Below are 22,972 nucleotides of genomic sequence, written 5' to 3' on the forward strand. Positions count from 1 at the left end.
AATTCAGATGATTACTTGTTGATCGGGAAAGTAGCAGAAAGGATCCACTGAAGCTAAAGTAAGTGACTGTTTTGTGACTAATGATCACAAGTGAACAAGACTACAAAGCTCTTATTTTCTTTTTAAAACCAATGTCTTTATTATTCTGCAGCATTTACGGTCTTAGTGGTACTAATCCCCCCCAAACATTTAATTTTTGCCCCTTTTTTGCCAGAGAGATTGCAGGAATTGGCCGTTATTGATTGACCTTGAGTAGCAAGTCAAATCAAGTCGAGGCTAGTTTATTTGTTTGGCCATATGCCAAAACAACCAAGTAAAAGAATAAATAATTAATAAGTTATTGTATGTTCAAAATTCCATTAAGGCTTTAATATATTGTTTGCATTGACTACAAATAACCTCTCCAGGTTCCAAAGCTGTATAGGATTACAAACTCCCAGCAATTTTTTTTTATGCATAGAACATATGCATATACATACTGAACACTAAATTTGAATTTGAATACTTTATTTGGCCAAGTGTGGTTAGACCCACAAGGAATTTGTCTCCAGTACAGAAGCATTCAGTGTAGTTGCAAAACAAAAGAGCAAAAAATATTACTAAAAGTATGCAACCAGTAGAAGGGGAAATAAATAATAAAAGGATGAATAATACTACTCTGTGAGTTAATATATACACAGAACTTGGTAGTCATCATGTTTTGTCGACTGCAACCATTAGGTGTTCAGCAGAGTGATGGCATGAGGGGAAAAACTGTCTCTGTGTCCAGCTGTCTTGGCACACAATACTCTATAGTGCCATCCTAATGGAAGACATTTAAAATGTTTGTGTCCAGAATGTGAGGGGTCTACAGTTTTCTTCTCATATACCTATACCAGGGGTCCCCAACCCCCAGTCCGTAGACTGGTACTGGGCCATGGCATGCCAGAAATGGGGCCATGCAAAATCATGCCCCACCGGTCCATGGAAAAACCACTCTCTATGGAACTTGGTGCCCGAAATGTTAGTGGGCACTGACCTATAGAATATCAATGGTTTATTTAGAGCAGACATGTCAAACACGTGACATCATGTGACGTCACGCAACGTATCAGCATCCCTGATTTAGAGATATAAGAATGAAAAGCTGGTTGAAACTATGTTTATTTCTATTAAGTGGAGGGTCTAAGACAGTGGTTCTCAACCTGTGGGTCGGGACCCCATTTGGGGTCGAACGACCATTTCACGGGGGTCGCCAAACAATGCAGTCCGCCATTTTTTCCCCTTTTCCTTAGCTGTGCTACTCCCTTTTATTCTATTGGCTTTTGAAAGCCAATAGAATAGACTCTCGTGAATAGAGTCTAATTCTATTGCCTTTCAAAAGCCAATAGGAATTGTCCAGGCTGTCTCTGCCCTGCTGAGCCCGCCAAAAGTCCCATTCTGCAAACAGTGCTGCAAGTTGTCTGCAGCGAAGGCGAGCTGTCTGGAAGTTTCCACCCCTCCCTGCTGAGCAACTACTAAAAATGTAAGTAAAAGAGGGCCAGGGGTGGGAGGTGGGAGGCCAGTGGGCGCAGGGAGGGTTGCTGGCGCATGTGGGGCCTGGCGGGTGCCTTACCTCCCTTGGGCTGGGCCAGCTGGTGGCCAAGCCGGTGTTCGGCCTGCTCCGTCTCTGCCGCTTGCCAGCTACGCCTCGGCCGGCGCAGGGGGCAGCACCACGCATGCGCGGCGCTCCCGGGCAGGGAAAGTCCTCGACTTACAACTGGTTGGATAGTCCTCGACTTACAACCGGTTTAGTCCTTGACTTACGACCGGTTGTTTAGTCCTCAACTTACGACCGGTTGGGGGTCGCGGCATTAAAAAGGTTGAGAACCACTGGTCTAAGACAACTCGCTATGGCTGGCTTGACATGGCCAGCTTGCTGTGGCTGACTCGCCCCAGCCAACTCAATACAGTCAACTCACCACAGGATAATGGGATAATTAGTGAAAATTCTGAACCAACAGGAAAAGAGAAGCAGTCCGGTTGCCATGATTAAACTTCTAGACATTTTTTAGGATTTTTATTTTAAGGTCAATACACATGCTTTTGCTGGCCAGCCAGAGTGAGATGGCCATTGCAAGTTGGCTACCATGTATCGTCCCATTCCATAAATGGAAGTTATTTCACTTGGTCATCAGAATTTAACTACTGATGTATATTGGTTTAGGAATTTTTTTCTATGTAAGGATAGCTCCAGAATAAAAGTGAAAGCTTTCCTAGCCATCTTCACATCTACATTAAAAAACATGGAATCCAGCTAGCATACCTCAAACTGAACGAGATCTGCAGCATACTTTCTCCTAATCTTTGCAATACACTACCCTAAAACAGATTGTGAATAAATTCTGTCCTGCCTGATCCTCAAGGAGATAACTCAAAGTCATATGGGAACCTGCCTTTGCCCCTGCAAAATCACTACTACTGAAATTTTGTTAACATTAATTCCTTCAGATTACATCTGTCCACTTCCTTCCGACCAAAGTCCAGATCAGTTGCAGAGTTTAAATACTTAAACCATGGTGCAACTTTTGTTGTCTAAAGCTGGTTGAAGACATTTTGAATAAGAATATGTTAGATCCAATTTTTGATATTCAATTTGTAATTTATCTTGTCTAGAAACATAAAGTAAATATCAGAAAGTCCATATTGATGTAGCAATATTATCACAGACTGATGCCCTGAAGGACCTTTAGAGACATTCTTCTCTTGGAGGTAAGATGATATTTGGGCAATGCTTTATGTTTTAAGTGTCAATTTAAAAAGAGTTCACAAAGGTCCAGAACTCACAAATAAATGCTGGCTTCCTATATCAGGAAAGAAGGAGGAATATTGTACATTTAAATGCCATGGAATCAACTCAGAATATTGTGTTTTTTGTTTCTACCATGATCTATGTCCATAATAGCTTTGATTTGATTTGATTTGATTGATCTGAGGGGGTTCAGCGTTAGTGTCTCAGTAGGAGGCTTCAAGGTGGCACCACAAAGAAGTATCAGGCAAGGAAACGATGAATAAAATCAGACATAAACTATCATTATTTTCTAGAACAATCCCCAAAATAAAAATAATAGGTGGAGAAAATGGCTAACCCTCAGAAAATTAAAAAGGAAGGCGCTAAGTGATCCTTCTTGTGAAAGGAACTTCAGTATATTGATGTAACCAGTGTCTCATAACATCATTATACTTCGAATTCCACTAGCTTATTTGATATGGAGGAAGAAGGATAAATTCATTCATGGAACTTCTAACTGCTGGAGACTAGTGATCAAAAAAGGATCCTTACCATTGCTCTAACTTCATCCTCTATAATTTAGTGAACGCTATATAAATATGTATCCCAAGAAAGAGGATACCTTTAAATACAACAGTAGACACAACAACTTTAAAACTGAATAAAGATGAAGCAGTGGCATCTGACACAATTCATTCTTTCCCTCCAAACTTTATCAGAAGGTATAGAATACTACTGTAAGAGCCAGCCTTTCCCTTTCCTTTTATTTGCTGTATGTTAATGGTGAGTTAACCTGGGAAAGGGTGTGCTATTTCAATTTTGCTTCTAGAGAATGCAGACTTCAGTCAGAGGCTAATGTAAAAGCAGGAAGTCTTTAAAAGGATAGAGTAGGAACAGAATTGGGCTCAAATATAGGCTGCGAGACTGGAAAGAGTGAGTTACGGGGTCTCCACGAACTCTTAATAATCAGTCTTTATAAGCAGCTTAGCAACAGTATCTCATATCCACATTTTGAAGTCAGTCATATCATGTAATGGAATGGTAGAGTATTAAATGAGCTAGAGTCAGGCAACAGGATGTAATGATGATCAGACTACTGTTCCAGCCAGTTATCAATTTGGGATCTTCTTATCATGCAAATTTTGCTCTTCCAAAGCATCTATCCAATATAACTTTGTCCCTCCTTCTCTCCTTCCCTCAGCATTCCTGTTAGGGTGATACTCTCTCCCTCCTACTAAAATGTGAATCTTCCTCTAAAAAAAATCACTTCTGCACTGCAGCTTACAACACAAATCCTCTAGGATTCAACCTGAGTTTCTTTAACCCTGTTGCTACCAACCTTCACAGCATCTGCTGTTTTCCAGGCTTAAATTCAGCACACTGAGTGGTTAATAGTGCTTGCAAGGCGGTCATCCTTCTTTATTTATCAAGTGGTTTTCCTCTGTCTCAGTGTTAGATGCAGCTCATTTAACCAACAGAAAAAATCAACGATCACCAGCTGTTATATTATAGGAGTGAGTAATTATCAAAGAACATGACAGCCTTGGAATTTTTGAACAGGCAAAATAAAAACTTTAAAATGTTTTAGTGGATTTTGTGAGTTAGGGTTGAGGTTAGGGTTAGTTAATCCAGAAAATGGGCATCTATTTCCATGATTCTTTTTTTTCAATGTTCAAAATATTCAGTTGTTTTAGAAATCTTTATTCTGGGAAACAGTTTCTATTTTTGTTTTCAGTTTCTATGACTAAATACTTACTAACAGCATATTTATTTTAATTTAGTGCATATGATTTACCCAAATACTAATTACTCTTCAGATAAGTAATAGAAATAAAATTACACATATTTATAGTTCCTTTGTGCATGATAAATGGGAAAAAAATAGGAAGGAATTAGAGCTAAACCTCACCTCTCCGTGACCCCTAAAGTATAGAAATGCAGATACAATTACAAACTTAGCACACTGCAATTTAAGCAGCTGTTGCTTTTCTCCATAGGCATATTTCGTAAACTGGGATTACATCAAAATGAAAGTATGTGTCTGGAGATGTCATGACACAAACTCTTTCCTTATGTACTTGTGTCCTGATATCTGATGGGGGAATGTCAATTTTAGTTTTTGAGTCAAAATGTCCTGATACCTATTTGGTCCCTTATCCTTTAATGCTTTCCCACTCTTTTGGGCACTATGTTTTTATTTATATCTAGCAAAGTCATACTTAAAAATAGGCAACCTTAATAATCAATGAACCTATCAGAGGTGTTTGAGATTCAAATAACAATTACAGTAAGAAATAATTTCTATGGAATTATTCTGCCATAATAGACAAGAAAAGAAACTCAATGGTAAAAAGTTCAAGTGATGAAAAAAGGTGCCTCAGGGGACTGTCCTTTTCCCATTTATTTGAGAATAATGTCCCACAAACCCTGCAGTTAGTCTTCGGTTGATTTCAAGATATTTTAAATCAGATATCCTAAGGAAGAGAGAATTGCAAAAACCCCATTAAACCAATAAATAATCCACCTGTACTACTTGCATAAAAGAAAAAAAAGACAAAGAGAAAACCTGCTTTTAGGTATCTTACCAAGCAATCAGATGTAATTTCAGCTTCTTTGCCTGAGAACTTTATTTGAGAATGTCTTTTGCATTTCCAGTAAATACAAAATACCCTAGGCAGGCATATAATGAAATGGTACATGAGTTCATAAAGACCTTAAAAATGAAATAGGAAGAAAACTGATACCTGTATATAGAATAGCAAAGGGTCATATTTAATCCAACCAGGGGGAGGGAAACAAGAAAGTCACCTAGATGAAAAATTTTGGGATGTGTCTTGATCTCATGTTTAATGTTTGGCTTATTTATGTTAATAACAGTAATGATGTGGTCCAATACAACTCTCCTTGGAACAGGGAATCAGATTTGCCGTCTGTAGCTTAGGGCAATGTTTACACCTAAACACAGCCTCTTCCTAACTTTGATAGTGCTGGAACAAATTCCTCTCATGATCAAAAAAAAAAACCACACATTTCTATTGATTGAAATGGTGAGAAGAGAATGTAGAATTTCAGCCCTGGGATGGAGAGACAGATAGCATGATTTCTGTGTTCTGCAGTGCAGCTATATCACTTCTATCTTCTTTGAAAGAAAGCTGTTTATCTAAGTGTGTTGTCTCTGCAAGCTTCCACTGTACACAAGTCCCCAGGTAAAGAGTCAGACCTTTGGAGAATTTAACTTATTTCAAATCTTACATGAAGCCCGATTGTTTTGGAGATTAAATGATTTGCTGATAAGAAGATAGGGTTTACCATTTGATGAGGCCTAGTACACTCTTGGGTAAGTGGGGATAATGCTCTTTAATAAAATGGAGTGACGGGAACCTGCCCTATCTGCTGACTCAATGGAGTGCAGGTAATGTCATCAAAGAATCTTCTGGCCTTCACCTTCATGCACACAGTAGGACTTCGTGGGACAGAAAGGCACACCAAGAGTTTCTTGTTAGACGGCTTTCCTTGGTATCTGATGTATCTGATGTTTCCAAACTTGCTGATTTACTGTTTCGATTATTCTTTGGTCATGTTTGCTATCCAAGACTGACTGCAATATGGTGGTATGTATCCTGGTTCATGACCCACGTAAGATGACCCTGTTAATGTTTGCTTTGGGAAGCAGAGTTCCAGTCCAGTAATTGTCCTTTCCAGATTTTCAACTGAAGCATCTGCAATATAATGTGCTGGGATCTTCAGGACATAATAGGGTTGGATTTACTTTTGTAGACATTTGAGTTAGTTGTGCATCTTTTTTCTAAAAAGTGCACTTACACAAACATTCCAGGAACCGCTTCAGGAGAATGCTACGACTTCCAGGCTTATGTTTCAGGCTTATACTGAGCACTAGATAGTCTTATAATGACTTTTCTTAAGACTTCAGGATCATTTTACAGATGTAAAAAATACCTAAGTTTTAAAAAACACCAGCCTGATTTCATTTCTACTAACATTGGGGAAGGTTGTTAATGCTTAATAGTGCAATTCTTTTACACCCCTGCTTCTGACATTCTCTAGACTGCCCACACAGTAAGAGTGGAATGTGGTTCCTTCTCTAAATCTTCTGCTTTATATTTTTGCTAGAAGGAATAACAGCAGGAACCACAAAGCTTCTCATTTGGGGAAGATATCTAGATATCTACACTATATATGTATATAGCTTTCTATATGTATATAATTTGTGTGTGTGTGTGAGAGAGAGAGAGAGAGAGAGAGAGAGAGAGAGAGAGAGGGAGAGAGAGAGAGAGAGAGAGAGAGAGAGAGAGAGAGAGAGAGAGAGAGAGAGAGAGAGAGAGAGAGAGAGAGAGAGAGAGAGAAATATTGCTCATACTGCTAACGTTGCACATCTATAACCTCCTCTCTTTGCTTCTTGCCCATCTATTGGCCTTTCCTGATTCAGCTGCCCAAGTTTAGAAGGGCCTCTTCCATGAGATTCAGGCAGTTCAAATGAGTATAAAGCTCTCTACAAGAATCTGGCCCATTAACAGTCAATCTATCCATCCATCCATCCAGACTGCTTTGGACAGAGTGTTTCTGAGATATTTGGATAATATAAAAGCCCAAATGATACCCTGTTTTGGCTGACACCGTTCTTTCCCTCACATTGGGTCATAAAAGCTAAGACTGTTCTGATTATTCTTTTAGCAGTGGAAAAGAAGCCGGTTTTATTTTGTAACATTTTGCTGAATCGTATGCATAGTTTAAGACTGCAGACATTTTGTGTAGCCTGAATCTCTCCTCCTTCAAATACACGTTCTTCTATTTTGCACACAGAACCTGTTTTCACTGAGAACAAGACCAGGTTACTAATCTCATTTTCTTTTCTTTTTCTTTCTTTCTTTTTTTCTCTTGAAGAAGCAGTGACAACAGTTCCACTAAGAGTGGGAAAGGCTCTTGGCTCCAACAAGCGCAAGAAGTCTATTTGGTTCCTATCCATTGATAATCTATTTCAAATAGATTATCATAATTCAGTTTTAATGAGGCAAATACAGTTCTGCCTAAACAAAGTAGCATTCCAAATATCTGCTCCAACTATAGGTTTCTTTCTTTGATAAATATGGATGCTAAGATCTTAACAGCTACTTTGGCCTCTAGATTACAGACTATCTTCTAATTATTGTTCACCTGACTCAGGATGGATTTATATGGAGGTCAATGATATTAGATTTTTTTTTTAAATTGATGTAATTGCTTTAACTCAAAAGAGACAGAATCCAGCAGCTATTATTTCTTTGGAGACTGAAAAAGCTGTTTATATTTTTATATAGTTTCTTGCAATTTTTGAAACTGAAAGCTGAATTATTTTAAGCTTCTTCAAGGTTTTACAGTTTGCACTGACATTTTTATTTAACCTATATTCACATCTGATTATCAACAGAATAGTATTACCTTGATTAAAGTTATGCTGTGGTGCACACGAAAGCTGCCTCTTTTTCCTTTCTTTTCTAATTTAACTTTGACTTTGAACATATTGTTGTATTATTAGAAATTCTGAAAAAGTTAAAGGGATCTCACTAAAAGAAGCAGGGCATAAATTTCTACTATATGTGAATACGTTTTATAAATTACTTAAACATCTATATTTCTCACTTCATTTTACTAATGTGTGATGCGCTGATTAGATTTCATAGTATTTGGACTCAATAAAAATACTTATTGTTATAGGGTTTGGAATTTTAGTTTGGGTTTTGACTTCTTTATTCATACTGATCTCAGCATAAGGATTCATAGAAAAATTGCTCAGTTAGTAAATCTCATCAATTTCCATTTTGGATTATATATTTGGGTAAGATAAATTTGATCTATATGGATTTACCTATAAAGTCAATTAGTATTTTTGTCAGTTTGTCTTCTTAGTTTTATACCATTATAAATATAAAAGTAAATTTATATTACACTGTATAATATTAACATTTGCTGGCAGAAACATCTGTCAAGAATTTTTGTTAGTAAACTGCAAACATTGATTGGGAAAGGTCAATTTAATTTTCCTCCACATTTTCAGGTTTATCACTGGGCTTTTAGTTCAGCTCTATTATTGATTAGAATGAGGAGCTTAATTTATTCCCTATTTGGCCTAATCTGAATAATAACATGCAACTTCATTAAAATCCTGGCAAATGTTGGATTCCATGCATTTAATGCCACAAGATAAATCTATAGCACATACGGGTTATAGATATGTCTTTGATGATTTTGCCCATGAAAAGATAAGATTTAGGGATAATCTTAATATAAAGAGGTTTAAATTATGTTGTTTTACTTGTTTTTACTGTTGTTTTGTAAAACTCTGCAACTGTTTTACTCTGGACCATTTTGCTTTTGATATAGCTACTTTTAAATCTTTGGTTTACCCAAGAGTGCTTCTTGAAAGTTTATGATGAAATTGATATTAGCTGTTTGTGCAAAATTTGGATTAATGAAGTAGAATATTCTATTTTTGTGCATCAGTGGAAACTCACCTTAAAGATGCTGAGATTAACTTCTTTTGATTTTCAAATGAAATTTATAAAACAGAATAGTCTATCATGGGTATACTTATGACTTTCATACATACTTAATCCTTGCTGCTGGACCTGCAATTTAGAAACTGGAACATATGTTCTAGATTTATCATATCCTTGTTAGGTTTTAGATATAAATTGTTAAGATTATTAACCTGCAATGATTGACCTTAGATCAAGCACTCAAAGCCTATCAGGACGTCAAGAAACATTAATGTTCATAGTTAGTTCTTGAGGAATGGTCAGAAGAATGATTATGCAACCTTACAAATCAACACATAGAATAACAAGAAGCAACGGATGGAAACTAACCAAGGAGAGAAGCAATCTAGAACTTCCTGACAGTTAGAACAATTAACCAGTGGAACAACCTGCCTCCAGAAACTGTGAATGCTCCAACACTAGAAGTTTTTAAGAAGAAACTGGAAGCCATTTGTCCAAAATGTTATAGGGTTTCCTGCCTGAGCAGGGGGTTGGACTAGATGACCTACAAGGTCCCTTCCAACTTTATTGTTGTTGTTGTTGTTATCATCAGAGTTGGAAGGGACCTTGGAGGTCTTCTAGTCCAACCCCATGGTCAAGCAGAAGACCTACACCATTTCAGATAAGTGGCTGTCCAGTCTCTTCTTAAAAGCCTCCAGTGATGAAGCCCCACATGATTTTGATGCAATTTTTTATTCTGTATGATTGTCTTTTCATACCATGTTTATTGAAATCTATCTCATTGGTCAGAAAACTAGGCTAGACTTTTTTTCCTGGCAGTTTTCTGTGGACATGAATGTTGAATATTTATTGAATAATTCAATCATGTTTATTGAAGAGATACTGTATGACTGAGGAACAGGCTTATAGTGTTTATAAATTACTGTTTTTGAGAAGCAGATTTCAACATTTGGAAATTAAGATTGTTAGCCAGAATAAATTCAGTTCTTTTAGGTAGTAAGCTAGGGAAAACATAAACAAATGAAAGTATTTGCACTATGTGTAACAGTTCACCTTATTTAAAAGCTAGTTGGACCAGAAAAATAATTGTCACAGTGAAATGCCAACCACACAACATTCTGGAAAATCATGCAGAATATTAGGGTTGAATATTAGGGTTGAATGGCTTTAAGCAGGTTAATCAGGTAGTATGGCTGTACCAAAAAGTCAATTTCATAGCTACAGTAAAATAGGGAACTTGATAAATATACATTAAATAACTGCAATATAAAATCAACTTTTTTAATGGCAAAAACTGCCCTGAGCAGTATCTCACTGCTTTCTATTTGTGAATGTGGTAAAGGATTCACATCCTTGTCTCTCCATCTCTCCTTTTCTATAATCATTTAGACTCGTGTTTTGTAAAATATGCCATTTTTAAATCACATAGCGCTCAGTATTATATTAAGATACAAAATGTAGCATGTTAAACATGTGACATAAAATATAAATTGTACCAGACGGTCAGTATTTAAATTTTCAGATAAGTGAGAACAGATGTTATATGTTCCAGTTTAACTGTGTAGTAAATTTTCTCTCTATAACTGTCACTGGAGTAATATTCTTAATAGGCATTTATGAAGTAAAAGGTAGCATGCCAGTTAGGATTAAGATTAACAATAACAAACTCTGTAATACAAGTGGGATAGGCATAATTTTCAATATAAGGAAATGCAATTGAAGCTGCTATATGGGGAATAATGTTAGTAAGATCTGTTAGTAACATTATTCTCCATATATCAACTTCAATTGTATTTGCTTGGGTTGTAAATTATGTACAACCTACTTATATAAACTCCCCCCCCTTTTTACGACCCAGTAATCCCTTAATTCAGGGTAGAGTCAGGGCAACTGGCTGGAGCTGAGCCCTTCCTGACGTCATGCAGATATTTTTTCTTTGCACTCTAGGAGAAAAATATCTGCCGTTACGGAGGATCGACCTCTCAGCCTTCCAAGTGGGAGGCAAGAGTCTTCACCGCTAGGCCACCAGGATGCTCTATGGATTTCTTATTTGTATCCTACTTATATAGCATACACATACACAACACACACAGAGACATTTCTAACTGTATTTGTTAATCTGTTAATCCAGGCAAAGTTTTGCTCAATATAAACTGGAACAATATAAATCAGAACTGTATCTCTCATTTTCACTTAGACATTCCTTCATGGTTAACCCTGTTAGCATTGGAGATAAGGGTGAAAATAATATACTAAGTACCATGGAAACTAATCCATGCTTTTATTGAAAGCATCATGCTTTCAATACAAAGATACCTTTTTGAAGGGAGATCTGTTCCACTCAAAAATGGAAAACCATGAGCAGGAAGTAGTTCTAGAAATCTCATATTAAAAGAAAAAATCCTCATGGCGCAATCCATCCTCCCAATATGGCAGCAACAACTGATCTATAGATCTGGGGAGTACGGATATCAGGGTGAGTAAATATAAAATATATTGATTGAAGCTAAAATCTTCACTGAGAAAATTAGCCACAATGATTTATTTTTTTGTCCGATGCAGCCTTCTTACAGTACATGAGAGTGAGGGAGCACAATTGTTGCCCTATTTTGCTATTTCATGGTAAAAGGATTTTGAATTTATGCCAAGAAGTTCTTTGAACTTCATATTAGTTACCTCTTTATGCCCAATAATAGTATGAACATGTATATTATTTTACCAAAATCTATTCTGCACTCTACGTTTGTCAATGTATATATAAAGTGAATGGCCAACTCTGTTCAAGAATGTGGATATAAATCCTTCTCCATGAGGATAATTCATTCTTGATCTCTCCTGTTAAGGCCTGACTTAACCCCATAATTTTTAAAATAATTTCTTTACTGTATATTGCTTGCTTTCCCTTTAGCATAATGGAAGACAGTGCACACCATCCTTCTACAGTAGATCCATAAATATCATTCTATGTAATCTATTCAGCAACAACTCTACAAAAGTAGCATTCTATGTAAAATCATATCCTTCAAACCAATGCTGTTAGTGTTTAAATATTGTAAAATATCAAAGCAACATCCAAAAACTTGAGGTCATTCAATCACCTGAAATTTGCTACAGATGAGAAGAGGTATTGAATTCACTTTTGGGAATCTGAGTTTTTCTTTAACATTCTGCTTATCATGTAGCAAGTATACAAAGGGGGATAAATATTAAAAATAAAAATAAATAGATGAGAAAGTAAGTACATAAAGCTAATTATGTTGAAATAATTATGAAAGTTGGGATTAGTAGTCCTTCATTTATTCACATGATTGTAAGAACATTAATCAACATAGTCCAAGCATTGATGTTGGTTAAAGTTTTAGCAGATTACAGCATACGGTTGCCGGTCTGATGCATTCCATGCATCAAAATGTAGACTATCCATTTGTACTTTCTTATGTTTGCTATTCCTATAACCTAGCAGTTTCATATGTTTTTTTCTTCCAAAATTTAAAACCTCAGAGAGTACATGTTTTATTTACATCATCTTGAAGCCTTGTGTCAGGCCTTCCTTTTAGATCCCATTTTATTCTAAGAAAACCAGCCTAAATGGAAGAAACTGGAAATAATGTGAAGAACAAAAAGTATTTGATTGTTTTGTTTGTGTCTGTGAATAGCTGAATTAAAGAAAATGCTGCTTTTTCTTGATCATCTCTTGCTCTGACCCAGGTAACTTTGCAGAATTAGATTTTACATCTTCTAGTGACAACTTTCTTCAGCTAAGATGGTGTAGTTTAGTTAAGCAGTTAATTTCACTGCTTTTCCAAAGTATTTACTAGTGGGTCCCACTTCAACTGGCATTTCAGATTATAAGGACTGTGGTCTATTAGTCGAAGAAATGCTCATTTTGTCTCATGTTAAAAAAAATAGGATGATCATTACAATATTAGGCATTTATAAGATGTGAAAAAGAAACAAATTGGGAAAGAAAATAGCTCAGAAAATTGCTATGGATAAAAAAGGACAGAATCAAAACATACTATATACACACTGAGATCTTCCTCCAAGGCTCTTTTCCTACCACCTAAGTAAAGTACAATCCATGCATCCTTGAATAGCAGAAACTCTCCTGGCATGGAATTTGCTTCTTTCCAATTCCCATCCTATCTCTGTTTCTTCTGTTATCTGTCACTGCCTGACTAACTTTCAAAGTAACAGGTGGTCAGCCTGTCTGTTTTTGTACACTTTGAAGTTTCTCTTAGATGGTGATAGAATAAAGGGAAAGATAGTACCTGAAAAGCAATATTGCTGTTTTGTTGTGGGGACAATAGAAGGAGAAAGATGTTTGATGTCTTATTTGTAAAAAATAATAAAGGCAGGAAAGAAGGAAGGAAGGAAGGAAGGAAGGAAGGAAGGAAGGAAGGAAGGAAGGAAGGAAGGAAGGAAGGAAGGAAGGAAAAAACTTATTTCACTCATGGTCTAGAGATGAGATTAAAAAAACAGAAAACTACCATGAGCACAAATTGGAAAAAAAGATTGTTGCTAAGACATATTTGGGCTATACTTACATGCCAGTAGAAACATGTCCTGAAGCATAAGCAAAGAAATATGCAGGGTTAGCATTTAAAGATGGGCTAACAAAATTTTTTTCAATTGAGAATATAAGCATATGCAACTTTAGCCAGAAATTTCTTAAAGTTCAGTGGGGGCTAGGATGAGGGTTAGGGTTAGATCACTTTGGAGTCAGAGCTGAAAATGGGTGTTAGGACTAGATTCCAGGAGGTTCTCAGAGGAAAGAAAACATAACCACTTTTCCTTCAGTCTCTTTTGTGGGCTGCAGTGAAATACATGCAAAAATCCCATTGACAATGAAAATGAACCTAGGGTTAGGGCTAGGGTTAAGGTTAGATCACATTGGAGTCAGGTGTCAACCTTTACCCAGATTTGGCTGCAGTCATATTTGTTCATTCTCAGTTGCCACAGTTTTGGGAGAGGGGAGAAGTATTATTTTAGTTTAGACATAACAATATATTGTTCTATGGGAACCAAGGTCAAGTTATCTAAGTGTTTGGAAGGCTAAAGCTACCATTAGAAAGCCTGACAAATTAGTTAATTGGGGAATGTGATTTATGACACACTGCAGGGGTGAGAGTTCAATGTTTACTCTGTAACCTTTGGAAGGGGAACTTTCAGTCTTCCGTTCACCTTTCTTTGTGATGATACTATGTAGCCAATAAATGTGTTCTTTGAGGAAAGCAATTGCCTCAGAGTTCCTAATTCTATTGGTCTCATCTATCGGAACCATGACATCAGGACTGAAAAAGGGTATTAGGCCTAGAATCTAGGAGGTTCTCAAAGGAAAAAAGAATATCATCACTTTTCGTTCGGACTGTTTTGTGCGCTGCAATGAAATACATGGGAAAATACTATTGACAATGAAAATGAATCTAGGGTTAGATTTAGGGCTAGGTTAGGGTTAGATCACATTGGACTTCGGGCTGAAAATGAGTGCTATGGCGAGATTCCAGTTGGTTCTCAAAGGAAAGGGAACAAAACCACATTTTGTTCGGTCTCTTTAGTGGGCAGCAGTGAAATACCTGGGGAATTCCCATTGACGATGAAAATGAACAGATGGTTAGGGTTAGGGCTAGGGTTAGGGTTAGATCACATTGGACTCAGTGCTGAAAAAGGGTGCTATGGCTAGATTCCAGGAGGTTCTCTAAGGAAAGAGAACATAACCATTCAGACTCTTTTTAGGGCTGCAGTGAAACACATAGGAAAATCCAATTGACTATGAAAATGAACTTAGGGTTAGGGTTAAAACAGTTTGATGCCAGGACGATAAAAGAGTGTTAGAGTAGGGATACTTAAGGTCTCTAATTTAGCAGAAATGGCGAAAATCTCCACCTATTTGAAGGACCATTCACAAGAAAAATATAGTTCGGTCTGGAGAAGATGGATTGATTATATTCAAAAGAAATATGAGACTGAAAAGTATTATCTTGCTTATGAGTAGATTTTAGATTATTATTAATAGTTTAATATAGTTGAATTTATATTATTTTTAGTGTTATGGTTTAATTATATTATTATCTTTATTTTTAATTAGTTAACATTTATTTTGAAAAGGAGTTAAAGTATGTTATAGATTGATTGATAGTATAGTCGGGTAATGTTTGTTAGATTATGATTGTTTATTTGTTACCCTGTAATCAGCTCTGGGAAGTGGGGGAGGGGGGAAGGGGTGGGAGGGGTTTGGGTTATATTGTATTAAATTTGTAAAACTTTTAATAAAAAAAGAGTGTTAGAATAGGATTCTAGCTGGTTCTCAAAAAAAGGAGAACATAACACCTTTTCGTTCAGTCCCTTTTTTTGGGTCACAGTGAATTACATGGGAAATCTCCTTGACAATGTAAATGAACCTCGGTTTAAGGTTAGGGTTATGATAAGGGTCATATCACTTTGGACTCAAGCTGAAAAGTGGTGCTATGGCTAGATTTCAGGATTTTCACAAAGCAAAGTGAACATAACAGTGATTTGTTCAGATTTTTTTTAGGGCTGCAGTGAAAATCCCATTGGTAATGAAAGCGAACTAGGGCTAGGGTTAGGGCAAGGGTTTGATCACTTTGGAGTTAGGGCTTAAAAGGGGTGTTAGGGCTAGATTCTAGGAAGTTCCAAAAGAAAGGAAAATATAACAGCCTTTCGTTAGACTCTTTTGTGGGCCACAGTAGAATACATGGGAAAATCCTATTTATAACGAAAATAAATCTAAGGTTAGTTCTAAGGCTAGGGTTAGGGTTTGGGTTAGACCACTTTGGATTTAGGTCTCAAAAAGAGTAGTATGGCTAGATTGTACTAGATTCTCAAAGGAAAGGAACACAACAGCTTTTCGTTCTGACTCTTTTGTGGGCCACATTGAAATACATGGGAAAATCCCATTGACAGTGAAAATGGATCTAGGGTTAGGACATATAGAATTGCTTTTCTTTGCTTAAATGGAACTTGGAAACATCTCAAAAGTCATAACTTTCTAAGTTGAAGAAAAGTATGAGACATTAGAAAACAGAGCTGAGTTGTTGGATCATTCCTTGCTAATCTTTGCCAGTCTTCCGCAGACGCGGTTTTCCCATTCCTTTCGAGCTTAGGGAAAAGTATTGCTGTTGGACTTGAAACACCAATGGTTTTACATCGAAATATATAAAACAACATAACCTGAAATCAGCCCTGATATATTGAAAATAATATTGTTAGATTAAGATTATTTAAAAAAAACAGGTGAACTTCCTTAATATAGAAGATTTGGCTCCATCAATACTAAGAACACTCCTGGTGTGCAAGGAGATGCACTCAATGCCATTGCTTTGTTCTTGGCATGCTCTGGGATTGGGCAGGTCTTGCCAATTCCAATTCCTCATCTTCTGATACTGGGGACACAAACTGAATCGACCTCTTGTTTCTTCAGGCTGAGATGCAACCAGCTGTCCCACAATAGGCTCCTCTTTTATCACTCTCCTCTGAGCTGGCTATGACAGCATTTGAGAAACGACTCCATGACATCTAATTAGCAAGGTAATTAAAAGGGAGCTGACTGGAAAGACAATTAAAATAGGTTTATAACTAGCTCAAAAATTATAATCAAAATGTGCTTATCAATTATTGTTCTCATCAAATTGGACTTTGCTCTCAAATGGAATAGTCCAATGATCACTCCCAAGTCCTCTAGTTATTCACTATGCTAATTAATGACTTGCATGGAGATGTTATGGGAATGCTTATTGAATTTTCTCTAGAAGATAGAAATACAGTAAAACCTTGATTTAGAACAGACATGTCAAACTCGCGACATCATGTGATGTCGCCCAATGTATCGGAACTTTCCCCCCATTGCTAGCAATGGGGTGGGCGTGGTTTTCTCGTGACGTATCCGGCCCAAGGGCCAGTAGTTTGACACCCCTGGTTTAGAGGACTAATAGGGAGGGGTAGTCCTTAAAGTCAAAAGATTATTAAATGGATACTGGCTCAAGAAGGTCTGCTCTCTCCCAGTAAAAAAGGGATTTAGAGCTACAGTTGAGAAGCAAGAAGCAGTGAGATACGTAAGTGCTCAAGTACCACAGCTGTGATTGTGACTCCAACAATCACATATGTTGTGGATTAGTACAGCAAATATTAATTACAGCCAAGAAATCATATATGGTCACACGTAGGATGGGGATCAGAACTTGGATGCAGCAGAGGCAGAATGCCCTCTGTGCTCTATCAGCTGGCCATGTAAGAGCTAGAGGAATGGGTGGCAGATATAATCAGTAGACTATGCATTAGCACTCACTTACCCAACAATCTTCAAGATCCAATAGATTTTGATTGCTAAACTGAGATCCATTAAATCAAGGGTTTACTATAAAATTTTAAATTATCTTGACAGGCTGAACCAATAACCTGAAAATAACAAATGAAATCAATGCACAAGGATTGGATGGAGGATAACAGGCTTGATATATCTACAGAGAAAAGAACTTGGAATGAATAATTGCAGATTAAATACGAGCCAGCAGTGTGGCTTGACTATTACAAAAGGCAAATATAATTTTACAGAGCATAAACAGAAGTACTGTATAATTTCCAGAGCAGTTGTTTTATTCTATTCATTTGGAGAGATCCCTGAAATGCTGTCCTGTTCTGGTCATCATACTTTAAGAAGATTTGAAAAAAACTGCAAGCAGTTCATAGAAAGGCAATGATGATTATTAAGTATCTAGAAACTAAACCCTATGAAAGATCTTCATGGATTTAGCCTTGAGAAAGCACACGTTATATACCAGCTCTTCAATTACCTCTGGATGTTACACAGAACAGGGGTGCCACCCCCTGGTCTGTGGACTGGCACTAGTACGCAGCATGCCAGGCACCAGTCCACACAAACAAGCAAAGCCTCATCCATAAGATGCAGGCAGCACACAAAACCATGTATCTTTCATTTCCATGGAAAAACCTCTCTCCATGGAACTAGTCCTTGGTGACCAAAAGGTTGGGGACCTCTGACACAGAAAATAAATGTTCTTTGTTGTTTCAGAGATAGCAGGACAGTAAGGGACTGAAGTTGCAGGAAGGCAGGTGTGTGTGTGTGTGTGTGTGTGTGTGTGTGTGTGTGTGTGTGTGTGTTTAACAGTGGAACTAATTACTCAGACTGAGGTGGGATCTCTTTTTCTTGATGTGTTCAAGCAAAGCCAACTATTCCACCTGCTTGGAATAGTTTAATTTGAAGATTGAGCAGATGATTAGATTTGGTAGTCCAAGTAATGCTTCCAACTCTAGGATCCTATGATAGAACACCCTTCTTCCAGTGGTGGGATTCAGCCAGTTCGCACCACTTCGGCAGAACCGGTAGCTAATTTTTTGTTACCCAGGCCCGAATGGACTTCCCTCCCTCGTCCTGCTTATCTAGTCCCTTGTCCAGCTGGTAGGAGGAGTGTTCCTGGCTTCTATCTCCTCTGAGGACGGCACCCACGGCGTCTGGCTGCATGCTCCCCATCTCCTGGCCCATGGCAAATATATGAACCGGTTGTTCATATATTTGAATCCCACCGCTGCCTTCTTCTCATGACCTAGTGAAATTATATTTAGGGAGTGGCTATTGGAGAAAGAGCCTTCTCAGTTGTCAATAAGTTAACAACATACTCTTCCCATCCCTCCCAAAGATTACTGGGCATTCATGTCAATCTCTTTGGCATCAGGCATCTCTACAGCATTTTAGATTATAGATTAGTTTATAAGTTTTTAATTATACATTTTGCATGGCATTCCTGTGTGATTGTACTATTCTGATTTATATACTGTATTATTTTTTCCCATATCTGGTGGAAAGATGGGGGGGCTTTGATCAAATTTTTCCCCTCTACAGAGAGAGAAAGAGAAGAAAACAAAGGAAAATGGTCTTCAGTTTATGGGGAAATGCCTTTAAAAAATTGGTCAGAGGGCAGGATTGCTGTAATAATGACCACATCAGCAACAGAATGTAGACTCTTTAATTAATCTATTCACTGTATCTTGCAACAACAGAGAGTGAGCAAGCCATTTAATGAGACAACTTTCTTCTCAGAGCGCCCGACCTATTCTGACATATTTAAATATGGCCTCTTTGATTATGGGGAGAAAGAATGATATAAATAAGACAGAAGAAAAAAAAGTCAGAATTCAAGCATAAACCAGGAGTAACACTGACTAATGAATAAATATAGATTTTATTATGCTTTAGAAATAATAATAAATCATAGATCACACAAGTAGTGGTACAAATATATAAATAAAGGATATTCAAATAGGAAATGAAAAAGCTCAGAACAGGAAACTTTAACAGTCAGATGATAGCAAAAATGAGCATGTACTGCCCTTTAAAGTAGAGAGGATTCCAAGATCCCAGAAGAGCTTCCAACAAATTAAAATCACTGTTAAATAGTATCAACTGCGTGGTTTAAAAATAGTGAAATAGTAAAAGCATAGACAGCAGACACAAACAGGCTGAAAAGCTTTGCTGCAGTCTACTCATTAAAAATTGGACGTATCAAGCTATGAACCCAGCCGCCTTTAGGACCGCTGCGTGCTTTTAGCTTGCCTACAGAGCAGAGAGTGGAGATGGGGAGAGAGTGGAATCCACAGTTGGTTTATCATCTTGAGAAATCTAGAGAAGTGAAAGTTCTGTTTTGGCGAACCGAGAATGCCTCTCATAACAATTATTGGGAATTCTATTGGACAATGTGACCTGACTGGTCAGAGGAGAGAGGAGAAAAGTTACTCTTTTAATTAATTGCTTCCCACCTTTTTGTTAGAGCCAGATTTCACATTCTAACTTGCCACTATGATTCAGCCCATTAAAGATAACATTAGAGGACTTTTTGACTCCGGTGTCTTTGTTGGTGGGGATTTCAGAGAGAGGTTGACAGTACAATCTAGCATACTAAGAGTCTCTGGAGAATGTAGATGGGTGTTCCCTGTGTATAAAGGTAATAGTAAAGGTCAGATATACCTAAGAAACGATAGTATTCTGCAACTGAGCTGCCAGCACTGAAATGATCTGCTTCCAGATTACCAGTCCTTGCCTTGAGCATGGATTTGAAACTGGAGCTGGCTCCAGAGGATTAACTTAAAGTTTAAATAATCACATAGAGAAAGACATGTTCCTTCAGGTACTATAGCTGAAAGGAACTAGGAATGAAGTTTATATAATGCTGGTGTAATAAAATCATAACACCCAGTTTCAATGGATGAATTTGCTGCTACTTTTTATAGCAACCAAATGTTTTGGTCTTCAAGGGCAGCACCTCCTGTGAAGCCATCCAAACATCTAGACAGGAAGTTAACAAAATATAGTGACCCTATATTCCCAGGAACTTGGTTAATGCTGAAACCACCTTTTAATAGATACCCACAAAGGGAAAGGATGGTACCTGACCATTGTAAGATCAAATATAGTTGGCCAATAGTTGACCAAACCTGAGAGAGTGTCCACTCCTGAGCACAAAATAACCTTTATGATCACATTACTTTTTGCTTTTCACACAATCGAAGATATGAGATGTGAAACTCCTGGGGTGAAAATGCAAGGAAGGAAGGAAGGACATATATATTATAATAGTTCAATTTATATTCCACCTTTTATATAGGAGATCAGTGTGATATATTTATAGCTCCCTCCTCCAATTTTCCCTACAACAACTCTTCAAGTTATCTGAAGATAATGACCTAGAGATCAGAAGAAAATTTGACTCATTGTCTCTCTTCCCCCCCAAAATGGAGAAAATTGCAATAATATCCAGATATGAACTAATTGAAAATTGCTGCTAAGAGTCCAATACATTATTCTTCTGAGTAGTATATGTACAAAGGAGAAAAAGAGGTTGTTAATTCAACTCTTCACTCAGTCCCTCATTCATTTTGCTCTTCAACAGCATATCCTACTTTTTAATGCCAGCTGCATTAGATAGCAACAATTCTCTCCTTGGAAAGAGTCTTTCTTCTTCTCTGAAAATATTCCAAAATGACAATGCCCTCTCCTAAAAGTATCCTCATTTTTCCATGCTGGCTCTTTTGTAGCATCCAATATTTGCTGAGGCACTAATTCAGTCCGTTGCCAGATGTGTTATAACCCAGATATAATTAGGTGAGTGTCCAGAAAGATTGTTTGCAATGGCAAGTACTGAAGATATCTGCAGCACAAAATGTCCTGTCAAGATGGTAGTACAGAATATCGTGATTTGTATTTTTTTTTATTTCCAAGCGTTTGCCTAGCTACATACTAGATTTAGCACTAGTTCTCTGTTTTTGATTTCCTTATGGATAAAGTGGGAGAGAAGGTTTTTAAAAACTAAAATAGTCCAAGAAGAAAAGAATAAAGGAAAAAAAACATTGTTGTCATAAGCTGTCATTTATATGCATCTTCCATTTTCACATTCTTATTTCTTTCATCTAACAGAAATTATTTGGATCATATTGCATGCATTAAGATCAGGGCTCTAACTACACTGGGCCTGAGAATTGCCTCTGTCACTCCATGGCAATTTATGCATCAGTCTGATCTGCATGAGACTTTATTTCTTGATTATTTTTTATTTATCAGATCAATATTTAGTTCACCAACAAATTATAAGCAAAAGGCAACCGTGATAAGGCAGCCACAGCCAGAAATGATCTTCACTATCCAGCTAACACCAGGAATGAAATAGTTGATATTTGCCTTACAGGGGAACTTTGTTACTGACCCCTAACTATCCTTACTCTGTAAATGATAGAGGAACTTAAGCAACAACTCAAAAGAAGATCTTGAAAAATCAGTATCTTCGTTTAATGTGAGATTCCATACAGTCAGGATTTCAGTGTTGCAGAGGGAAGAACCTTCAACATCTTTGTTTTCTCACAGAGAAATTCAGGGAATTCAGGAAAGGATAACATTGGAAGGCATCCTCTCTCATTGCCACATTGTACGATGGATGCTTTAAAAATATCACCCGGAAATTCTGATCTGTTTAGTATTTTTGAGTTCTACTTAATCTTATTTTGATATACCTTGATATCAAAGTCCATGGGATTGCATTTTATAGTCCTGTCTTTATGGGTGGTTTAATTTCAGCATGTTTGACTTTGCCGTGCTTGCCTCTAGTACAGCAGCAGCAGTAGATTGAGAAGGGAATTAATACTTGTCCACTGCAGACTTACAAATCAGATATCCTTGCAGTTCACATGCAACTCAGCCTTTGAATTAATTTGCCTGGCAGAATGTTTGAGTTAATCTTGAAGCATTAATGATTAACCCCCAAGCTCTAGGATAGGGTGAAATCAGAGCTGGAAGATAATGCCCTTGGTGGCATCGAGGGAGACTGGTTGTGGTGCTAAGTTTCATTGATTACATTTTTGTTTATAACTTTTTTTATGATGTTTGATTTCATATAACTGTTGTGAACTCACAGTTGTGGTTCTGAGACAGTTAGCCCTAGCAGTCTTTTAAATAAATAATTAAACATTCCATATTGCCAACCTCTGTTTAGTCCAACTGGAGCAAAGCAATCAAAGGGACTGGTTTCTCCTCAGTATGGAAGGGAAGGTTAAAATGAAGTTGGTATTTAATGCCATTTAATGCCTACCAATGAAAAATTGTGAAGAAAGGTGTGATAATTGTTTCTTCTTCCAGAGAGAGAGAGAGAGAGAGAGAGAGAGAGAGAGAGAGAGAGAGAGAGAGAGAGAGAGAGAGAATGAAATTGCT

Source organism: Crotalus tigris, unplaced genomic scaffold, assembly GCF_016545835.1.
Source record: "Crotalus tigris isolate CLP2741 ecotype Arizona unplaced genomic scaffold, ASM1654583v1 scf7180000024374.3283719, whole genome shotgun sequence".
In the NCBI taxonomy this organism is placed as follows: domain Eukaryota; kingdom Metazoa; phylum Chordata; class Lepidosauria; order Squamata; family Viperidae; genus Crotalus; species Crotalus tigris.